This window comes from Penaeus chinensis, chromosome 2 (assembly GCF_019202785.1).
Source record: "Penaeus chinensis breed Huanghai No. 1 chromosome 2, ASM1920278v2, whole genome shotgun sequence".
Taxonomy (NCBI): domain Eukaryota; kingdom Metazoa; phylum Arthropoda; class Malacostraca; order Decapoda; family Penaeidae; genus Penaeus; species Penaeus chinensis.
In genome coordinates, this window is record NC_061820.1 from 28,727,155 (window position 1) to 28,744,654 (window position 17,500).

Sequence of the window (17,500 nt, forward strand, 5' to 3'; positions counted from 1 at the left end):
CCCGCGCATCCCCGTGGCTTGGCGAATGTGCGTAAATATTGGTATGCACACACACACGTTCACACTCATGGGTACGCATACAAGTATAATATGATGGAAGTAAGGCGGATAAGTGTGCACACACACACACGAATGAAAATACACACATATAAATGTATACATATAAACCTACATACCTACTTGCATCCACACGCGAACACATGCCCACACACTTACACATACACGTACACAGACATACACACACAAGCATACACACACACACAAGCATACACACACACGCATAAATACACACGCATAAACACACACACACAAACACACACACACACACACACACACACACACACACACACACACACACACACACACAAACGCAAACAAACTCAAGCAAATACACACCCGTACACATATATATTCAATACAGGCTAGTGTGCAAGACTGGTGTTCTGAAAGTGTAAACTGACCTTTCGCATACCTTCGTCTTATTCTTGACACGTTTTCTTTCGTAAAAAAAAAAAAAAAAAAAACACATTTTGTTCATACTTATTGAACACATCGAAAAAGAAGAGAGAGTGAGAAACAAACTGAATACGCGAGGGTCAATGGAACAGACATAACATTTCTAAAAACGCTACTTTAATACAATAAAAGGGGATTTAAAAAAAGACAAAGAAACACACTATGCAAAAACAAAAGAAATACGAGAGTATGACCTACACGAAAAGAAAATGCGAGAGCTCTAGAACCGAGATGTAATATGCAAAAGGGAAAAGAATATTCGAGAAGAAAATGTGCGAAGAAGGGGGTGGGAAGACGAGCCAAGAAAAGAACAAGGGACCAAGAAAATAACAGGAGAAATGACGGAGAGGAACCAAGGGAAAATAGGAAAAAGGGAGGATAGAGCAGTCCAACGGGAAAATAGGAGAGAGAAGAAAAGAGAAGAGAGGTACCAAGAGAAGAAGAAGAACATAAGAGTAAAGGAACTTGATGAAGAACAGGAGAAGGAGAAGATAAAGACCTAAAGGAAAACAGGATTGAGAGACGAGAGAGACCAAGAAGCAGGCGGCCAGGAGGTGCAGTAGCGGCTAGGACGAGCAAGGTCATCTCTGCGCTTGTGCGAGGGAGGGTCATCCTGTCGCTGCGTACGAAAGGCAGGCGATGACGTCACACGGGGACCCGCTCACCGGAAGCCCCCAAGCGACTGGAAGACTCGCCTCGTCTCCGGCTCGACGAATTAGAAAAAAAGAGGAAGTCGCTTCATCTCTCTCTCTCTCTTTCTCTCTCTCTCTCTCTTTCTCTCTCTTCTAATGCTGCTGTGGGTTTTTGATATTATTAATGGAAAGTTTCAGCGCTCCGGATTAAGGATATAGGAAGTCGAAAGGATTGTTAGGTAGTAAAAAAAAAATAGGGAAGAAGGAAAAGGATAATAGACGGTTGAAGTTAGGGGTTCAGGGCAGGAAGAGAAGGAAGTAAAAAGACTAAGGAGAAGGGCACCAGACACTAGGGAAAGGAGGCAAAGGGTATTGAAGACAGGGAGAAAGAGGGGTAGGGGGCATGGGGCAGGGTATAAGGCCAGGGGTATGTCGGACCGGCCCAATGTGAAGGTCGACACACCGCCGCCGCCGCTGCCGCCCGACCGGTTCAGACCCGCTTGCAATTTCCAACTTTTTGACTTGTTCTTCTTTCGGTAATTTGCTGATGTCATTCGACGATTACGATGAGGGAGAGAGAGATAAAGGAATAGAAAAACGGAGATGCAGAATAGGATAATAAAACACTTATCAACACAAAGGGTGAATGCAGTACCTATTGTAGTGCCTATACAATAAAGTACAACGCAATTTCCATTTATTCTTCTTCCATTAGTTCGCAAATGCCAGGATCTATTACGATAAAAAGAGGAAAAACCAAGTCCTTTTTTTTATTTATTGCTCCTACTTATTCGTCTTCTGTACAGCAGTCTCTAACCCTTCCTCACTATCATTAATGCTATAGTAATCACCAATATTCTTATACAAATTATTATCATTTATAATACTCAGTAATCTTCACCTTCTCCTTCTTCTAGCGTCATTAGTCGGTCGCAAAAAAGAAAGAAAAAAAAAAGAGACCAATAGAACATGTAACAACCCAATTCGGTTCAATAAACAGCTGGGGAGCACAGGTGGTTTTGTGGCCGAGGAATGGGTTTGATTCCTGAGGAGGTCTACGGCACTCGGGCTGAAACTGGAGCGTGTGTAGATTTTTTATTTATTTGTTTTTATCATAAATTTCTTTCGGCCGTGACGGAAAGTGGAAAGAGCTGAAGATAGTGTGAGTGATGGGGGTAGATAGGTAGCTTGTTTGATAAGGGAGTGATAGGGAGAACGAAGAAAGAAATGGGGAAAGGTTTAAAACAAAGAGAGAGAGATAAAGATCTGGTAGAGAAGTAGAGGAAGAGAGAGAGAGAGAATGGGGGGAATCATTATCAGCGGGAGTATATAAAGAGGAAGAAAAAAATAAACCCGAAAAGAGAGGAAGAGCCAGAAGACATTTGAGAATTAAAGGGAGAAGATAAGAAATAAGAATTAAAGGGAAAAGAGGAGAAAAAAAAAATAAAGAGAAAGAGAGAACCACATGTGTAACCATTGGGAGATTGAAAGCAATTATCTCCTATCTCAAAGGGGAGTCCGGATATCGAGGAAAATCCGATGCCACCAGAATTTTTATTTTTAGTGAGAGAAGAACAGTTTTTTTCTCCCCTATTTTCTGGCCTCACTTTTAGATCTTGTCTTCACCGCCGAGTGTTGTGTTTTGTGATGCAAGAATTTTAAGGTTTGTAATATGTGGTGGAAAGTTCATGTTATGTTCATCTATCTTTTGAAAGATCGGCCTCCATGTTATGTGTTTAATGTCAACATAAGTATCCAGACCAACTTATTATATAATTTAGAAAACGAGTTAGGGAGTTTTAGTAACCGGAATAACAAGGAAAACATTTATATTCCGCGGTATCAAGGAAATGGGAATGGAGATGATGAAGGTATCTCATGTTTTGCTTTATCTTCTTTATTTGATCTTGTATGTAGCCTTTAAGCTTTTAATTAAGCTTTTTCTTTTTTATTTAATTATTTGATATAATTTTTCATAATTATTGATGATAATAAGGATAATTATTATCGTCACAGTTATCATCACCACAGGCACCACCATCATCATGATCATCATCATCATCATCATCATCATCATCATCATCATCATCATCATCATCATCATCATCATCATCATCATCATCATCATCAGTCACCATCATTATCATCACCTTCAATATATCCCATCATTACTATCATAATCATCACAGGCATTACCATCATCATCATCATTATCACATCATCGTTGTCATTATGACTACAATTAAAGTTACTATTTTTATGATGCACATTATTACAGCCATATTTAATTAACATTACCATCATCAATATAATTACTTCCATAAAGTAATATAATTTGAATGTTGAGAGCCCTAATATACGGGAAAGGGCGTGACGCGACATGTCATGGGCGTGGCCGACTAAAGACTTGTAACCGCCCCCTTGTTATGAAGGCGTGGCTAGAGATTAGCAATGTTTATGTAATGATATAATGAATGACTTATTACTTATATTTGATTTGATTAACTGTTTTCAATTTCTGTTCCTTTTCAGGTGAGATGGAGTAACTGGCATGGAAGGTGTTTTGTTATAGGTAAGGAGAGTTGGTTGGAGAGAAAACAAAAACAAAAAAAAAAAACAAAGAAATAGGGAGAATAAGTATAAGATGATGCAGAAAGAAGTGGAAGAAGAAGACGAATATAAAAATAAGGAAAATGGGAAGAAGAAGAAGAAAGAGGAGACGAAGAAACAAAGAAAAGGAGGTGAAAGAAAAATGAGAGGAAAGAAACAACGAGAGACAGAATGAGATACAGTAACCCGGTAGACTCCAGTTCATTGCTTAATATTCCGCACCGAGACGAAGGACCGCGAGGCCCACGGCCGAATGTGGGCAGAATTTTATAGGGACTTAAAACTTGAGAAAAACGAGATATATGGCTCCCTTGTGGCACCTGATCCCCTCCCTCCCTCCATCCCCTACGAGACTAGAGGGGAATATATGGTCAGAGATGGAGAGGGGAAGGAAGGGAGAGGGCAGGGCAGAGTTAGGTCGTCCTATTGAGGCGGTCTGGTTCCCATAGTTGGGGCACAGGTGAACGCGACGAGTGTGGGCGTGGGTAGGACCAGGGTAGCGGTCTAGGATGAGGGGATGAGAGTAGGGGAGGGGAGTGGGGGTAAGGGGCGTAGGTAAGGAAACGGTTGGGGCTAAGGAAGAGGGAGTAGAGGTACAGGAGGGGAGTAAGGTGAGGGGTGTGGGTATTAGGGCAGAGACGCGGGGTAGGGCAAGGGGTGGAGGCTTAGGGCCTGAGAGATGCCAGGGAGAAAGTTCCAGGTCACAGAGGTCATCCGGGTGAACAGGCCAACAGGTCGCTCAAGAATCGTGGGCGTGTAAAGCTGGGTAGGGGCAAGGGGCGGGGGTAGAGGGGAAAGGGTGTGATTAAAAGATTGAAATGAGTTGAAGGGGGAGAGCGGATTAAAGAAGAAGCGAGCATAAGGAAGGAGGAGAGGAAAATTTGGAAAAAGAGAGAGGCAGTCAGAAAAAGAGGCGAGGAGAGGTGGGAAACAGAAAGATACATATAAAAGAAGAAAGATAAATAGGAATAACAGAACGGAATGGCAAGTAAAGGAAAAGAGAACCAGAAAGAGGGAGAGATAGAGATAGGAAGAGGAAGAGAAGGGGAAAAGGAACCGTGTGAACCACTACCTGCCAATCAGGAGCGGCGGGGGGAGTGGGGGAGGGGGGGAATTGAGGAGAGAATGGGAAGGTTGCGAGAGGTTGTTCACATAACTATCGTGGTTTTGGCCTAGAATGGGGTTGTGAATTGTGCGCCCTCTTAGCCCCGTGATAATATGTTTGTGGTGAATTTCTGGCGTGTGCAACAGGAATATCAATGATAGTAACAGTGGTAAAGATGGTGGCAGCTTATGGTAATAGCACTGAAAGGAATAATACCCACAATGATAATCATATAAGAATGGTAATGATGACGATATTATGATGTTAGATATTGCAAAGATGCGTCAACATTGAAACATTAATGTTTGTCTTGGTGTTTTTATCAGAATACACATGATAACCATTAGTGATATGGTATTGATGATGCTTATTTGTAATAGCATGATATAAATGATGGTAATAATGACTAGGGCAATCACAATGATAATAAGAATGAGTGCCATAATGACATAATTTCAATCATAGTAAAAATAAATAAAGTGTCAGGATGGTCCTTAAATATATAGATAAAAGTAATCAAAACCAGCAACTAACATACATCCTGAAAGACAATTAATATTAACTAAAATCCTAGTCACGACTGTTTAGCGAAAGGGCGTGGTGTCTCGTGGGTGATTTTTCTTTGTTGTTGTTGTTTTTGGCATGCGTTGGCGTGTGTCCCGGAGTGCAAGAGGGCGCGGTGTTGTGTGGCCCGGTGTGTGGGTCACGGAACAGCCCGGGTCGATATTCAGTGGATGTACGCAGGAGTGTTAAGACGGGTTGTGTGTGTGTGTGTGTGTGTGTGCGTGTGCGTGTGCGTGTGCGTGTGCGTGTGTGTGTGTGTGTGTGCGTGAGCGAGAGTGTGTGTGTGTGTGTGCGTGCGTGTGTGTGTGTGTGTGTGTGTGTGTGTGTGTGTGTGTGTGTGTGTGTGTGCGTGTGTGTGTGTGTGTGTGTGTGTGCGTGCGTGCGTGCGTGTGTGTGTGTGTGCGTGTGTGCGTGTGTGTGTGTGTGCGTGTGAGAGAGAGTCCATTTGTGTTGAGGGGATGGGTGCATCTGAGGGGAAGGGTAGATGTGTGCTGGGGTAAGGAGTTGGAGGAGTGTGTTTGAGAGAGGAAGGGAATGTAAGAAGAGGGTGTGGTTGAGCGGTTATAAGCGTGTGTATTTGTGTGCATATGTGTATTTGTATGTGTCGACGTGTAATACAGAGGGAAAGAGAAAATAGATGAATGAGACATGAAAACAGACAGACGAATCGAGTAAGAGAGCAATGGGAACCCAGCGACCATTGAGAGGCTCCCAGACCGTTCGTGACTACCAGGTGTGCCGGCAGTCATCCAGAAAAGTCATTCGACTGATTTCTCATAATGTTATACACTTATCATCTTCTCGTAATTACGTGAAGGAGACCCGGTGACATTTTCACCTGTTTCCCCAGAAAACACCTGCCACTCTATTTTGAGTTATGCGATTTTAAGGCCGTTCGTATTACTAGATAGATAATACTACACAGAACTTGTCGGCAGAATACTTTAAATATTTCACTCGCAATTACTGTAATTAAAACGAAGACAATAATGACAGCGGAAGTTACAGTGTCGAGTTCCTCGATACATATAACTATATAAGGTTGGATATATAAGTTTGCGGGTGTGACACAGCAGGTAGGGATGCCAGGTGATTTTACAGAGGAAAGATCAATAAAAGGCAATTTACTCTCGTGGCAACATCATCAGTAACACGAATATGACAGGCATTAGGCGGGAGGTTGTAACAAAAGATAAAGAGAGAGAGACGGCGAAAAGGAGAGAGAGAGACGATGATAAAGAGAGCGAGAGAGGAGGAGAAAGAGTCAGAAACACAGAAGGAAAAGACGACATCTCTCCTTAAGGACATTTACACCCAATTTTGGTCGGGTCTTGGGGGCTCGCTGTAACGGGAGGTCATATATATTTGGGTAAAGGGTCGTATCCTTTTTGCGGACACGCCTCCTCGCCCAGCCCTCAGGCCGTGCGGGGCGTTTATCGTGTTTCATATTTGTCCCCCGCACTTTTGATTATGTTTTTTTTCGTTTATACTGTTTATCTAATTTTATCTAGTCTGTAATTTACCTACTTGCCTTGGCGTCCCTCCCTCCCCATCCTCGTCTCCCTCGTTTTTATTCTCTCTCTCGTCGTCTTCTTCTTCCTCCCTCCCCCCCTCCTCCTTCTCCTCCTCCTCCTCCTCCTCCTCCTCCTCCTCCTCCTCCTCCTCCTCCTCATCCTCATCCCTCTCCCTCTGCATCATTCTTTTTCTATCCTGTATCCACGCTCTCCCTTCATCCCCCTTTTTTTTTCTTTATCTGTCTGTCTATTCCACACTGTCACTATCCCTCTCTGCTCTTATATAATTCTTTCCTTCACCTTCCTTTTCTTCTCCCCTATTTCTCTCTCTTCACGTTCTTCTTCCTACCCCTTCCTCCCTTTTCCACGGTATTCTGTCTGATTTTGTCTAATCTCGTGAATGTAATCTCTTCCTCATTTGCCATCCATCCCGAACAAGACAACAGTATAACTAAAAAAAAAAAAAAAAAAAAAAAAAAATCCCACTAACCGCATGGCAGCGTCTCAAACAATTATGGACCTTCTGGGATCTTGCCATTAAGATGATGATTGCTCGCCCTCCATTCCTTCCGGAGGGCTGTGTTATCTTGTCTGTTACTGACCGTAATTCTGTCTGTCTGTTATGTTTTTGATTTGCCCTTCCCTTTTTTTTTTTTTTACTCTTTAATTCTTTAACTTCCTTTCCAGATTACTCTTTTTTCTCGCTTAAAAAAAGGTATATTCTCACGATATTATGATTCACTACCGTTATAATGACGATTTTTTTTTTTTATTCAGTCTCTTACTGTTTTCTTCATTACCAAGATTTTGGACAAGGTTTTTTGCTCTGTGTTGTTATACGTTTACACGTTACCTTTTTTGTATTCATATTATGCTTCGCAGATCTGTCGTGTTCCCTGACGTGGTTGTCCATTAGTATGCCGCTAATGCTCATTTGTTACCTATTAGAGTTATCTGCCATGCTGAAGACTATTGGTTTGTTAACTGTTGTATTTGTAATTGTTAGATACATTAACTGCTTCATGTGCAATTACTGAGTAGTGTAGGCTACTTATTATCTATTAATATATGCTAATTACTGTCATCATATGGTATGAGAATACTGTTCCAAATATTCAGAATTCTAGAGGTCTTTGTTATGTAATTTTACTTTCCGTTTTTGTTCCTAAATGTTTTCGCGCCATCTTAAAACAATATTTATGACTTTAACACATTCAGAATATTTTAAATATAGTGAGACTGAAAATTTAAATAAAGTTGACATGGAGCGGAAGCAGTAAAGAGTTGGAAGCAACCTTATATTCCCTTTTCCGTTATGTACACACGAAAGGGTTTCAGGTCCCAGGCTATACCAGTGGGAGGTTCCCTGTCGTTACTTCCTCTTCACACTGCTCGTTGCGCCCGGTCCCTGAAGTACGTTGATGGCCCACGTGGGACAGCGGCTGGCCTTCATTATCCCTTCCCTTGTCGCTTTGAACTACTTCTTGCTCTCTCTCCCTCTCTCTCTCTCTCTCTCCCTCTCTCTCTCTCTCTCTCTCTCTCTCTCTCTCTCTCTCTCTCTCTCTCTCTCTCTCTCTCTCTCTCTCTCTCTCTCTCTCTCTCAGTGTACAAGACCACAGTGTGTGTGTATGTATATGTGTATATGTATATATATATATATATATATATATATATATATATATATAATATATATACATATATATATGTATATATATGTGTGTGTGTGTGTGTGTGTGTGTGTGTGTGTGTGTGTGTGTGTGTGTGTGTGTGTGTCTGTGTGTGTGTGTGTATATATATATGTGTAGATATATATATAATATATGTATATGTATACATATATATGTGTGCGTGCGTGAACACGCAAACTACATGCAGACGCACTTCAAGTCTGTCTTTCCCACTGGTTGCTTGCTACCGTTATACTCTCCACCGTACATTATACTTTTTGCTCTGCAAGACTGCTGCCTTTCTGTGTATTTCCATCCACTTTTTAAGAAAAAATCGGCAGAATCTTAGTCGTGTAAAATATAGTTATGCTTCTCTCTCTCTCTCTCTCCCTGCCCTCCTCCTTCTCCTTCCTCCTTCCTTCCTTCCTTCCTTCCTCCCCACTTCCTTTCTTCGTTTTTTCCTTCCTCTCTCCCTCCTACCTCCATCCTCTCTTTATCTCTCTTCCATTCCTCCTCCCTCTCTCCCTCCTCTTTCTGCTATTCTCAACCCTTGCGTCAGACCCTGTCGACATTGCAACACGGGAATGTTTGGTGATTTTTTTATCCCCTCTCGTGTTTGTATCTTCCTGTTCATGACCATTATCCATTGCTTCAGTGCTTGCAAATATTACCATAATCACTTGTCACGTGTTCGTTGCGGTATACTTTTTCCTCCCTTTTTTCGAAGTGTCGGATACCGTTTCGGATGCGTTGTTTTAACGTCAGTAGCGGGGCTTATGTTGTGTCATTTGGCCGCGATTTGGACATAGGGGGAAGCGGGGAAGGGGGGGGGGGGGTAAGGGTTGGGGGGGTTGTTGGCGAATGGGGGGCGGCAGGGGTCAGGGATCGGGGGGCTGGCAATGCTAGGGGGGAGGGAGGGGGGAGGGGTAATTAATGAGTGTGTTGGAGATTGGCGGAAGGAAGAGATCCTGGAGTTGGGTTCTTTGGAGAAAAAAAGGGGGGGGGAGGGGTCAGTGTTTGGTGGGCTGGGAGTGGGGATAGGGATTAGGTTAGAAGTGAGGGTATTGTTGGAGAATGGGGGAGGGATGGGCTCAGAGATCGGGGTTGTTGAAGTATGGGAAGTGCTAGAGAATTGAGGAGGAAATGTGTCAGGGATGGATGTTGTTGGAGAATGAAGAGGGAAGGGTTCAAGCTGGGTGTTGGAGAATGGGGGGAGGGGGAGGCTAGGGTGCTGGAGGATGGTTAAAAGAGTGGAAGTAGAGGGAGGGAGGGGGGGGGGGTTGGAGGGCGAGGGTCAAGAGTTCAAAAGCAAGCTTGTGGGGTCGAATCGTCCCAGGTCACATTGCTAAGGTATGTGATCCCTATATTCTGAGATGATTGTTAGTTTCCATTGAGTAGCATGCAGCTTGTATCATGATGACCTGTAGACTTGTAGAAAGGCTCGTACCAAGAATTCAAGTGTGGTTTATATGTTATGCGAATGAGTCCTAATAATAATCTGCACTGCTCTGTCGTGTTGCCCGTAGAGGCTAAGGGTGCCGTAGTTCGATATAGGAACCTTCACAGGGTGACTAGACAAATTCATTGTAGAGAAGGACTTGTAGTCTACCGTAGAATAACTCGTCGAATAAAAGAATGGCTGAGACTTATACAGTGACTTGTAACCCTTCCGTCTGTGAAATATAGCTAAAATCACTTCTGGAAAATAAGACCTTTTTAGAAAGAAAAACTATTCTCCAAGTATAGATGAAAACCTTTTTATGTGTATTTCTGTGCATTTGCGGATGTGTGCATTTTGTTTGAGATCTATATATTTTTTTTTTTGGGGGTTTTTTTTTTTTTGGGGGGTTTTTTGGTTTTTTTTTGGGTTTTTTGGGGTTTTTTTTTTTTTGGGGTTTTTTGGGGGGGGTTTTGGGGGGTTTTTTTTTGGGGGGGAAAAAAAAAATTTTTTGGGTTTTGGGGGAGGGGTTGGGGGTGGGGGTTTTAAATTTTTTTTTTTTTGGGGTTTGGGTTTTTTTTTTTTTTTTTTGGTTTTTTTTTTTTTTTTTAAAAAAAATTTTTTTTTTAAAATATTATATATTTTTTTTTTTTTTAATTTTTTTTTTAAAAAAAAAGGGTTGTTTTTTTTTTTGGGGGGGGTGGGGTTGTTTTTTTTTTTAAAATTTTTTTTTTTTTAAAAAAAAAAAAAAAAAATTTTTTTTTTTTTTTTTTTTTTTTTTTTTTTTTTTTTTTTTTTTTTTTTTTAAAATTTTTTTTTTAATATATATTTTTTTTTTTTTTTTTTTTTTGGGGGGGGGTTTTTTTTTAAAAAAAAAGGGGGGTGTTTTGGTTGTTGTTTTTGGTTGTTGTTTTTGGGGTTGTTTTTTTGGGGGTTTTTGGGGTTTTTGGGGTTTTTGGGGGGAAAATGAAAAAAAAAAATAAAAAAAAAAAAAAAAAAAAAAAAAAAAAAAAAAAAAAAAAAAAAACCCCCCCCCCCCCCCCCCAAAAAAAAAAAAAAAAATTTTTTTTTTTTAAAAAAAAAAATTTTTTTTTTTTTTTTTAAAAAAAAAAAAAAAAATTTTTTTTTTTTTTTTTTTTTAAAAAAAAATATTATATTTTTAAATATTTTTATAAATTTTTAAAAAAAAAAAAAAATTAAAAAAAAAGGGGGGGGGGCCCCCCCCCCCCAAAACCCCCCCCCCCGGGGGGGGCCCCCCCCCAAAGGAAAGGGGCCCCAAAAAGGCCCCCCCGGAAAAATTTAAAAAAAATTTTAAAAAAATTTTTTTAAAACCCCCAAAAAATTTTTCTTCCCCAAAAAAAAAAAAAAAATTTTAAAAAAAATTTGGGATGAAGTGAGAGTGAAAGTGATGGCATTGGGGGAAAATTTTTTGGGGTTTTCCAAAAAAAAAAAGAGGGGGGGGGGGGGGGTTTTCCCACGTTCATAAAAGTGACCTTCGCTGGTGTGGTCACTGGGAATTGTCTTGTGTCTTCGTTTCTCCGTTTCATTTTTTTTTCTTTTCTTTTTTTCTTTTCTTCTCTGTTTGGTATCTTGGTTGAAGTTTTCCTGTTCTTTCTCTTTTCATTTTTGATTTTTTCGCCATTGGTGTTCATTTCCGTCACCATCGCCATCATCAGCAACACACGATCACCCATCATGACTACCGCATCGTCATCACCATCATCTCTTCATCATCACACAATATTAACACTACATACATCACCCCATCGTCGTCAGTCATGCCATGCTCATCATCGCTGCTATAGATAATAATTCTTATAACTCACTTTTATGATGCATTCATTTCGTTTTATAAATTCTTAATGGTAGTATCACCTCGCGGCAACTACTTATCCGTGATGAAAGTAGAAATTCATTTTTATCGGCAGGAACAGCGACTATGGTGATATGATAATTGTAGTGATTATAGCGGTGATTGTTTTCCTACTTGGTTAGAGAGATAAAGATAACGGTAGTTTTATGTCAGAAAAAGTATATTGCTGCAGTAGCATTTATGATATCAATAGTAGTAAAACAATATAGATCAAAATGGCAATAATAAGAATCAAGTAAAAAATAATAATTTCAATATGGTGATGATGGTAATAATGATAATGTTACAATATAAATGGTTATGTTTATAAGTACTATCATTTATTACCGTGATTATAGGATAAAATAATTAACAATATCATTATCACGATCCCCTGAAACACAACTAAAGCCGTCTTATTCTCTACAATAAACAAACAAAAATGTGCACAGAAAAAATCCACAGATCTTATCAGTGTTGCAGAGAGAACTGGTATCGAAATAACACGGATATTCGTTGAGTTTCGTCACTGAAAATATAATGCTAGATATTGAAGTATTTGAAAAAATATAAGAAACCGACACTCTCTCTCTCTCTCTCTCTCTCTCTCTCTCTCTCTCTCTCTCTCTCTCTCTCTCTCTCTCTCTCTCTCTCTCTCTCTCTGTAAATATAATGTGGCTGTGTGTGTATATGTGTCTGCACAGTTTATATAGATAGATAGATAGATAGATAGATAGATATATCATAGTATATATATACATGCAGTATACAAATATGTATACATGTGTGTGTGTGTGTGTATATGTATATGTATATGTATATATATATATATATATATATATATATCTAATACAATACGATATGATGTAAATCACGTGGAGACTTCAATGCGAGGTAGATGGTGATCTGAGAGACTCGGTGCATCCTGCTGGCTCACGTTTTCTTTACGCTGCCGTTTTTTGTTTTCTTCCAACTAGGTCACGACGATGAATCGAGGTAATGGAGTTCTCTTTTAAGAATTGAATTTGACAACGAACACCGTTGCAGAGATTATTATGTCGCTATGTTCTGGTTTATAAAATGGAATTCTCGGTCTTTTTGAGTCCCGCGTTGGAAAAAAGAAAGAGAAAATGCAGGTACAGATACAGGCCATTTAGCAGAAAGTATAGTGATTCAGAGGTTTGCCACCCACACTTCACATGTCTCAAGATCACACGAGAGAAACGCCTCGGCACGCCAGTTACGATTGTCTTCTTTCTCTCCTTTTCTTTCCTAATTTGTCTTTCTCGGTCGATTGTGACGTCACGAAGAAAGAGTGGGCGAGGTTAGGGGGGTTCGTGGGCGAAGGTGGGGGGGTTGAGAGAGGACCGGAGATGAAATTACAACCGAGAGATAATGTAGGCCAAGAGAGTGGGTTGGGGTGTAGTGGGGGGGGGGGGGGAGAGCGATGACATCACATCTCTGTGGTGGTGTTGGCCGATCGTGGGGGGGGGGGGGGAGTGGAAAAGTGGTGACGTCATCGGTACCTGTTCTCTGAGTGATGCAAATGTTCAGGTTAAATACTGGTAATAAGAGTCTAGCAGGTGGTTAGGTGATGACAAGGACGTGGAAATCTGTGGAAGGAAATCGTACAAAACGATGATGTATGAGAGTTGAGGTTTTCGTATGGTTTTGTAATTGGCGACTTATTGGAGAGAGTCTGTTTGCGGTACGACCGTTTAAATAATCTTATCGAAAATCATTAAAACCTTCCTCTTAATATTTTCATAATTCTAACAATTACAAAAGCTAGTTCGTGGATGCCTCAATATGAATAACCGTACGGGAAGAACCGAGCAGGATGTGATCGAAAGGTGACGTGGTAGAGCGCAGACGGATGCAGGCGACGGGTCAGCGAGGAGACCTGCCCCAGCTAGCCGTTGAGCCTCAAGGTTAGCCTCACTTCAGGAATGAGTCTTCACAAACGTTGTCTTCGTAGCCAGTCGCGATTTTGGTTTTATTGACAGCGATTTTTTCCTTAATGACCATCTTCAAATAATAAAAATAGGAACGGGGCAATAATATAAACAGGTCTATTCATTGAAAACCTAAATTGAAAGGTTCATAGATATTCCAAGCGAGTCAAGTGATTTTTAGGCAGTCTTCAGAAATTGAAAGAATAGCACAAAAAAAAAAGAGTAAAAAAATAATTGATTATCGTAGTCACAGGTTTCATAACATAGAAAGCCAGGGTTAGCTGACAGTAGTAGAAAGGCCCGTGGGAAACTGCTTAGCGGCACGTGGCACACGGAAGCAGTCAGGCGCGGCAAAATATATGCCTGGTCTTGCTTCCTGCTCACACGGAAAGGTTTAACTTACGTTGCATTTTACTGCAAGATGTCAGAGGTTGGTGCATGCCTCGGGTAGTTATTCGCGCACAAAATGCCGGCGTTAGGAAATAGTATGGGCCGATCTTTCACTCTTGAAATCTCCGAAGTTTTGAAAGGCGATGGCGATGGAGGCGATGGCGATGGAGGCGACACTCGGAATTTCGTGTCTGGTGTTTCCATTTCGAAGTAGGTGAAATGGATACGTTGTTGGCATGCCATGGAGTGGGGAAATGTACGGAGGACTTTTCACCATTGCGTAATAGAGTTTTCGATGTGCAGGTTGGTCGATATGAAAAAAAGGAAAATAAAGACAAGGGCAGTAAAAGTAGAACGGAAATATTTAAGCAAATGTAGGCAATCATATGTCTGGACCGGACACTGGTCTGTCTCTGAAGCACAAACTGCATTGTAAAAATATGATTTATTACATTTTAAGAAGGTATAAAAATGAATTGAACAATACTTACACAATTGTCTGCCTTTGATCTGCTTGCATATGCGTATTGGAATCATTGGCATATACCCATCTCCATTGTTTGCTAATTCAACCACCCCTGTCCCAACGTTAGATATTTTTATGTGGTCGTTTGGTTTATGTTGCTTTACGTGTGAAGAACTTGCGATCACACTGGACTGAACATGTGGCGACCGTATGACCGCACAGCAGGCTGGCTTTGCAATATTTCTATTACCATGCGGTGTACTGCGGTTCGAAGCTTAATGAGTTAATTTTCACTTTATTGCTCGGATGGTCGGGATAAGAGCGAGCGCGCGGCAACACACCGTGGCTATGTTTACCCGCCTTGGTTGGTACTCGAGGAACTTTGCGTCTGCCTCACATTCCGTTATCACCACCTTCTTCCGTGCCTGTCCTTCGCCTCCTCCTCGCTCCTCACCTCTCCTTTCCGCTGACTCGTCTTTTAAGCCATAATCGCGGCACGAGGAGCCATGATTAGACAGCCGCCACGATCGGAAACAAAGAGGATTTGCTCGCGGAAAAATAGTCGGTGTTCGGGATTATTGCGGTTGAGTTGCACCCAGTCTAGGGCATGAGGTAGCAAGGTCAGGCGGGTTGGCACACCTGTCGAGCGGGGTACCTGTGGCTCGCTTAGGTTGGCAGCCGTGTGCAAGTTTTATATCAACGGCTTTAAAGAATTTAGACTATTTGATTTTATGTGCAGTAATTAGAAATCAAATTCTTATGCTATCTGATGCAAAACACCAGTAAAAGACATTTTAATATGGTTGCTGTAAGGCAGGCCATAGCTTTTGAATAATTAAACTCGATTATATAATGCAGTCTTGACGAACTGAAATCCAACCCAGCAACGAGGAAATTTCCCGTCTCGGCGTGTGTTTCACCTTCCGCTTCGTAGAGCGATTAGAAAGAGTGAGGAAACGAAATAAGAATGCCTTCGCGAAGCCAAATGAGGTTCTTCTCCTTGATAGCGGGAAATAGTTTAGTCATTTCCCGCTCCCTCGTGTGGGAGCGATGGAGGAAGGTTAGCGCCGAGCTGGCAGTCGCGCTTGGAAAGGCAGTGCAGCCTCTTCTGTCATTTTAGTCGTTTTCTGTTTTCTATATCTATCCATGACGCTGTTAGGCTTACTGTTTAAGGAAATTAAGAGGGAATAACGCATTTCTTCCTATATCGGTAAAGTAGTAGACTATGTATATTTACATTTTTTCAACTTCCCTGTTTGACTAACACCCCCCCCCCCCCCTTCCTCGACCCTCTCCCTTACTCCTGCCTCTTCCCCAGCACCCTCCCCTTCGCTTCCTCAACGGCCCTCCCCTCCTACCTCTTCTCCAACACCCCTTGGGCTCACCCCCTTCTCTCAGCTCTCGTCTCCCCCTCTTCTTACCTTACCTTCCCCCTCGGGCTGTTTCTTGTTGCCAGCCTTGGATTTAATACACGGAGATTAATGCTGTTACTCCGAAGGTTCGGACATTTCCGGAGAATTTCTTGTGTTTTAAATCATTGTTTCAGTTTGTTTGAAAAAGAAACGTGATTAATTACTCTGCTGCTTGATATACTTACTGCTTTCTTGTCAGATTCTATACAATGAATAGAGAAAAAAAAACTTTCTTCTTTTCTCTCTCAAAATTGCCCGTTTCGCAAGCTGAATAATCTTTGCATAATCAAGACGAGATTAACGACCTCCGCTTTATTTCTGCAAGATCATGCCTGTTCCAATAGCAGTTCGGCGTCACGTGTTCCCGCCATGTGCCGCCGGCGTCAGTTGGGTCGATAAACTAACAAAACGGAAGGTAAATGGTTTTCTTATCACAAAACTAGATAGAAGAGTTTTTTCATTAAATTATTGTTGTTATTCTCCTGGCCATTATATTTGTTAATATGGTTACCGCTTTCATTACACTGATAATGTTATAAATCTTACCCCCATTGCTTACTGTTGTTCATTTTGAGATTTTCCCGCTGTTTTCCTCAACTAAACCATCGTCAGGCACACCTCACAGCCCGCCCGCGTCCTTCGCCTAAAGGCCTGAACTGCATGACCTCCCTGCTAAGCTCCCTCCAACTTTGCATGACAAGCCCGAATGGAGTCTTATGAATCTCTGTCTGTCTGCGCTTTCTGCTCATTATTTCACTTGTGGTTATTTGCTCTCTTGCCGACTTCTGCTGCATTTTTAAACGAGTGTTGTTGTTTTTTTCGTCTTGTAAGGGCATTTGGTTTATTGTTTTTGAAGGTCCGTTAATTGTATGAAGAAGAGGAGAAAGTGAAGGAGAAATAGAGAGAGAGGAAAAGTAGAGGGATATAGGAAGGAGGGAGGAAGAGAGAAGGAGAGGGAATGAGAGGGAGGAAGTGAAAAAGAGAAAGAGAGAAAGAGATAAATAGAGAGAGAGAGAGAGAGAGAGGGGGGGGGGGGGACGGAGGGGAAAGAGAGAGATGGAGATAGGAAGTCAGGAAGTTGAGAGCAAATGGATTCCCTCAACTGTACATAAAGACCACACTACAAGTCACTCCCAATTATTCATCGCCTTTATGACCTTTAAACTTATATCAAGGAGTCAGATTTCCGGATTTATAAAGGTTTGTTGTTATTACAAAACGTACAATTAAAAGAAAACTGTATTTTTTTATTGTTCATATTTGAAGGTCACAAAGTTGGATAAATATTCTCTCACAGCTTGGGTAACTAACAAGAGGGAAGTAATATCATTGCTAATGAAACCTTAAAACAAAAAGAGTTACAACATGAGGAAAAAAAA

At 41.3% G+C, this 17,500-nt stretch overlaps 1 protein-coding gene across 1 annotated transcript in view; it reads left to right on the forward strand.

Moving 5' to 3' along the window:
* Window positions 1–17,500, forward strand: part of LOC125029620 (mucin-4-like) — a 103,351-nt gene that overhangs the window by 22,537 nt on the left and 63,314 nt on the right. The gene's annotated exons all lie outside the window — the stretch shown is intronic.